The 5,701-nt window shown below is 39.4% G+C and overlaps 1 long non-coding RNA gene across 2 annotated transcripts; it reads left to right on the forward strand.

Moving 5' to 3' along the window:
* The first annotated feature begins 594 nt into the window (after positions 1 to 594).
* LOC135282628 (uncharacterized) lies at positions 595 to 4,190 on the forward strand. Of its 2 annotated transcripts, none has more exons than XR_010348742.1 (3): positions 595 to 763; positions 2,449 to 2,495; positions 4,055 to 4,190. It is a non-coding gene; the product is annotated as an uncharacterized LOC135282628 (long non-coding RNA). The 2 variants fall into 2 exon arrangements; XR_010348722.1 differs by lacking the exon at positions 595 to 763 and adding an exon at positions 1,758 to 2,006.
* The last annotated feature ends 1,511 nt before the right edge of the window (positions 4,191 to 5,701 follow it).

The raw sequence follows: 5,701 nt of genomic DNA on the forward strand, positions 1-5,701 counted from the left end.
AGATCAATCTCTGATTCCTTTAGTGTTTTGAATAACTTGGACCTGTGTTGGAAAGTCAGCATAAAACCTCTGCAGCTCATGGGTCCATTTAAGTCAGTTTTTACAACAGTGAATATCAACAAAAATTTTCAACCTGTGAAAACAACCAGGAAAAACCCCACCAAAATTGAAAACCTAAGCATGTTCCTACTGTATTGACAACATTACAAATGTCTTTTTTCTTGCTGTAATTCAATTTACAATTGGCCTTAGGGAGAAAATCAACATGACCAAATTACATCTGGCAAGTCAGAAAAAAACCACTTAAAAACATTCTCTGGATAGATACCAACCCATTCATAGTAGAAAAAGAGAAAATAGTCAAAGAAATAGATGCTGAAATAACTTCAGGGAGACACCTTAGCTGGTACTCTGGCCTTTGGTCACTCAAGCCAGATCCTGAAGAAAAGTTTTGGAGTCTTCCCCTTCTAGATAAGATTCCAGCTAAAGGACCCTGAACTACATTCCATACAAGCATCCACCCAGAGCTTTTCAGAAAAGCAATGACTTTCCCTTCCTGCTATGATATCACAGCTTCAATGCCAGCAATGATAATTTATCTCGGATCAGCTTGACATTTTGTGTTGGTAAAACCACCTGGGCTGAGGGTCACTGTACCCTGAGCCACAAAAGGAAACTAACAGGGACACTGTTTCATGCTATGGCAACAGGAGAATCTGAACCAGGGAAAATAGTTCCTCTGTCCTTTCCAAACTGAGAACTGGTATCTTCCCTTTTACTCTTTACCTGGATGCCTGCGCTGATGGCACAGCTTTGTTAACACACTTTCTTCTGAAAATGAACACTGTATTAGAAAATAGTTAAACATTTCCCCCAGATACAACTTGTTCTCTGAAAAAAGAGGTCAAAAACCAGGAAACCTCAACCCATGTTTTTCTCTCCCATTTCTTCTAAGTGTTGGGAGAACTTCTCTGACTCCACTCTCTAACAGCTCTTCAATTTTTTGTCTCCTTCATTTACCTTCTAGTCAGTAAATCTATTATTGGTAAAATGCATTGGTCTGGGATAAGCTTGTTCCTGTTATCAACATTTCTCCTATTCTAAAAAGGATTTAAATGGCAACTAATAGCATTTGTCTTAATCATTTTTGCAATTAACTGTGCAAACCTATCTAGCTGAGAGATATGGAAATAATTAAAGTGGACGTTTACATTCTTTTTCATTTTTCTTCTTTTCTTCTTTCCAGTTATCTTTAGCAAGACATTCCATGGCTGCAAATACTTTTTTTTTTTCCCAAAAAAAGTCACAGGGAAAAAAAAGCATTTTCAGGAAGTACATTGGGACAATTGTACAAAAGGCTAGAAGCCTCCTTTTGGTTAAACTACATCATCTTGGTGCAATCCAGGGCACTTTTATTAGGCCTAATCTTTACTGTAAATTGGAATACAATCCAAAGTCTCTCATATAGTCAATTATTAATCCCTATTTATTTTTATTTTTATTTCTTTGCGTTGCCTAAGTGTCTGAGTCACAGGCCAAGATCCTACTCCATATGATCTGTGCGGACATGAGATTTAGGCCTGTGCTTTTGGATGCCTGCCAAACGGTTGCCACTGCCTGTAACTTAGAAACAGTTAATGGTTTTGCAAGAAAAATGGAAATACTTGCAGCTCAATCAGCCAGCCTGTGGTCCCTCTTGCCACTTGAACTCCACAACCCACACCAGAGTGAAGGAAAGTGGCTGACGGGGACGTACCTGGGCCCCCAGCTTGGCCGGCACCTGAGGAGGCTCAGGAGCTGCAAGGGGGCCACCATGAACCTCCCTACCAAGGGCAATGAGAGCCCCCTGAGTCTGGCAGACCTTTGTTTTATATTTTGCTGCTGTGCAGCTGCAATGTCACCAAAGATGATTGTTTCTCTTCACATAAGACAATGCATGGCAGCCTGGCCGGTGCCCAAACCTGCATCAGCTGCAGGATAATTTAGCCCTCCAGGGGAATCCATGGGTGTGTTCTCAGCACAGTTAGTGCCTCTGGTGATGCCGCAGGTTTTAGCTTTTATGTTTTTCAGATTCTGTACTGCTTTGGTGTGTAGTTTTGAGCTTCATATTAGGGGATAGTAAGCTCTCTTCACAGAGTAGGTAGACAAAACAATTCCTTCTCTAGCTAAGGACCAAGGACAAATTATATAAATTTCAGGCCCAAGAGCATAAACAACGGTGGACTGAAGAGAGGAAAACAAGAAGGATGAGATTTCATAAGCTAAAGCTATAATTGGACAATTAACTCCAAAGTGCTAATGGACCAAAACTGATAAAAGTGTGACTGGTCATCCATTTTGTGACCATTTTGGTTCATCTTGGGTGTAGCCCTGGTTGGGCTCTTGTACCATCCAAGGTGTATCCACTGAGGCCTTTTGATACCTACTTTACTCTTTAACTCTGTCTAGGTCAGCCTTCACAAGGCATCACTGGCACCTCCTCCCACACTGCCAAGGTAAGAAATTGTTCTGCAGCTGGGGGTTCAGGGACTGAGACTGGCTTGAACTCATCCAGGCAATAGTCCAGTCTACCCTTATCTCTACTTATTATGGAAAGAAGCCTAGGGAGATTAACTTCACTGACTAACCTTAGCCTTTGTGCATCTCTTCCTAAAGCTTTACAATGCAGGTTAGCTTAAGCTAATGGATATTTTTCCTCTCTATTAACTGTGATACTTACAGAATCGATGGTTCCTCCTCTCCCATACACCTTTGCTACAGTCCCTTGCAGGAGGAAAAGTTGTGTCTGTGAGCACATTGCCAGTCAAAAAGATGTATGATGTCTCAGCACATTAACACACTTATTGAAGGAGCTTTCTACACACATTTTGGTTTTGGGAATGGTTATATTAAATAAAAATAAAGAATTTTTTTTTAAATCTCCTACCTTTCTTCTGGAGGTGTGAAAATCTTCACGTGCTTAGCTAGGACAACCCTAGTGTTTATCAATTTGTAAAAATACATTCAAAATCAAACAGAAAAAACCCTTAGCAAATCTCCTTTTTGTCCTATTAGAAAAGCTCATCCTCTCAATCCAATCAATGTCAGCAGCAAATCCATAAAAAGTAACAATATATAAAACATGTCATGGATTTGGCTCCAACAGTTTAATTAATTTAGTCCATTTGGGAGTAGATGACAAGGCTTTTTCTTCAGAAACCTTCATTGATTCATTTTAAATAGTGCTGACACAAGTGGCAGTAACTCAAATTAATGACAGACAAAGTTCTACTTTGGGTCGAGATTTCTTAAACAGTTCAGACTATAATCAGTATTAATACACCCAAATGTAACACTTGTCTTATATATATAAACAGAATTGAGAAGGGTTTTTTAGTGAGAAATTAAAATAATGAGGGAGATCTTCCATTCTTTCCTTCCCCTTCTCTTAATGTTCATATGATCAATTGTCTGACTCATTCTCTGTCTAATATAAGAAAACGTGACAACTTTCACAAAGATGTTGAAGAGGAATCAGTGAAGAGGAGATCAAAACTTGGAGAATGCACAAATAGCCTAAATTATTTATTGGAAACTGCTCCGTGCCTGGAACTCAGAAATATAAATTATTTCAGAGAAAATAAGAATCTTACTTCCTTTGATTATGATGATAACTAACAGTTATTTGTATTACGGTAACAAAGTGGGTTTATTTGTGGACACACATAAAAAGGCTTTGCCCCAAATCTAAAGCCTCTGCTCATAAATATACCAAATTAATAATTTTGTTGACACAGAATTATTTCATTCACCGTCCAAGGATGAAAATGTAAGCAGCTGCTCAGCTGAAGTTGGGCACAAAGCATTAGCAGGTGGGAGAAAGCCCAGATTCACTGTACCTGGTGTGATACTCCCATTCATCACCAGCAAGTAACAAGTGCCTTAGCCTGATGCTTCTGCCCAAACTGACAGAATTAAACACACTAGCAGCTTTGACACATAACTGACTGCTCAATGAAGCTTCAGAGAGGCTTGTCCGTGGAGATGAACAGGACAGCTGGTCTCTTTCTTGCAGGTCCCATATGCAGACGAGGAGCATGGCTGAGGAGGGACCACCTCACAGAAGTCTGCAAGAGCAGTGATTTGGAAGAACATAAAAAACCTACTTCATCATTTTAAGGATAGTTTTATAAATATATTTCTTAAGAAAGTTACAGTATCTTCATTTTTAATGTTTTTTAAAAGCCTGAAGACACTATCAGGAGCTGAGCTTGAGCTGGTGGAGAAAATGGAGTAACTGACATCTCAAGGTCTCTGAAATACTATTTCTGATTCATAAACAGAGAAAAATGAATTCTGCCTGTGGAAGGAAGCTTAAATTGTGAAGAAATTTACATGGGAGGGAAAGGATTTAAAGCTTTGCAGAAGGATTAAAGTTTGCTATGAGCTCTAGCATAAAAGTAGTACTGTTAAGTGAAAACCTTTATACAGTTAAACAGCACCCTCATCCTTCAGAGAAAAACCATTTGTAGATAAGCGACACGGACTTCTAGATCAGAGCAAAGGTCACTTTCATGGTGAGTTTGAATGAAGATTTAGGCTTGCCTTTGGATTTTCACTTGTTATTTTACCTTCCTGCTTCTCCATTTCATGGGGATAATTTTTTTACAAGACTATTGCATTAAGAAAACATGCTTGAAAAGGTGAAGGCAGCCCAGTGATAGTGCACAGAGCAGTGGGAAGCACTTAGAATTTGAAGTGAGTCAAAGGAATCTGAGCTGTGCACCAAGGAGAATAACATATCACTGAGATAAATTCCCTTGCTCACTCCAGGTAGCACAATCATCCTTCATTACACACTCCAGCCCAAGTTTGCAAAATGAGTAGCAATTCCAGTTGCCTGCATTTCTGTCACTTTGGGTTGACCTAGATTCCAAGGAGGATGGAGGGGGAGAGAAGAGTGAATATCCCGACCTTAGAGTAAATCTCCTGGGATCAAACTTTTGAAAGTCTGGTACAGAGCTATTTTGGGTTCAACAAACATAAAGCTGACACAGTAAAGAATGCTGCCACCAAGTAATTAAAGTTACATCTTTTTAGCTGGCCTAGAAGTTGGGCTCAGACTGACTTCATCTATTGTGAAAGAAAAGTAAAACCAAAGTCTATACAAGAATAGATGACCCTGCAGGTTACCTCAGGTGAACCACACCAGGACCTGAGGCAACAGCACAAGTGAAAATAAACTGTGTAGCAAATACTTGTGTCACCTTTGTCTTCCCAGTTGAAATTACTTTTTTCCCCCTCATTTATTAACTCATATATAGCCATGTTTATTGGGAAAGCCTTCAACATGACACTGGAGCAAGGCAAAGTCACATGCATAATAAGATACTTTTCTCTGTGAGGCTCTTGTCAGATAAATCATGTTGTTCACCCCTAGTTCAAAACTGTAAGAGATGAATCTGTCTGATTTTTGCCACAATTCAAAATGCAGACTTGTCCTCAAATTATGCAAAAGCTTTAAGGCTTTCCACAAAAGATCCACAGCATAATCTGATCCAAAGCATAATCTGAATATTAGATCCATAGCATAATCTGAATATTCAAGTACTAGTAAACCTCTCTCAAATCTTTGCTGCATAGGAAATGTTAGGATCAGGGAACGTAGCCAACAATTCCAGCCATCTCACACTCTCTTAAAGGGCTGCAGCAAGTCTTGGGA

Source organism: Passer domesticus, chromosome 1 (genome assembly GCF_036417665.1).
Source record: "Passer domesticus isolate bPasDom1 chromosome 1, bPasDom1.hap1, whole genome shotgun sequence".
NCBI lineage: Eukaryota > Metazoa > Chordata > Aves > Passeriformes > Passeridae > Passer > Passer domesticus.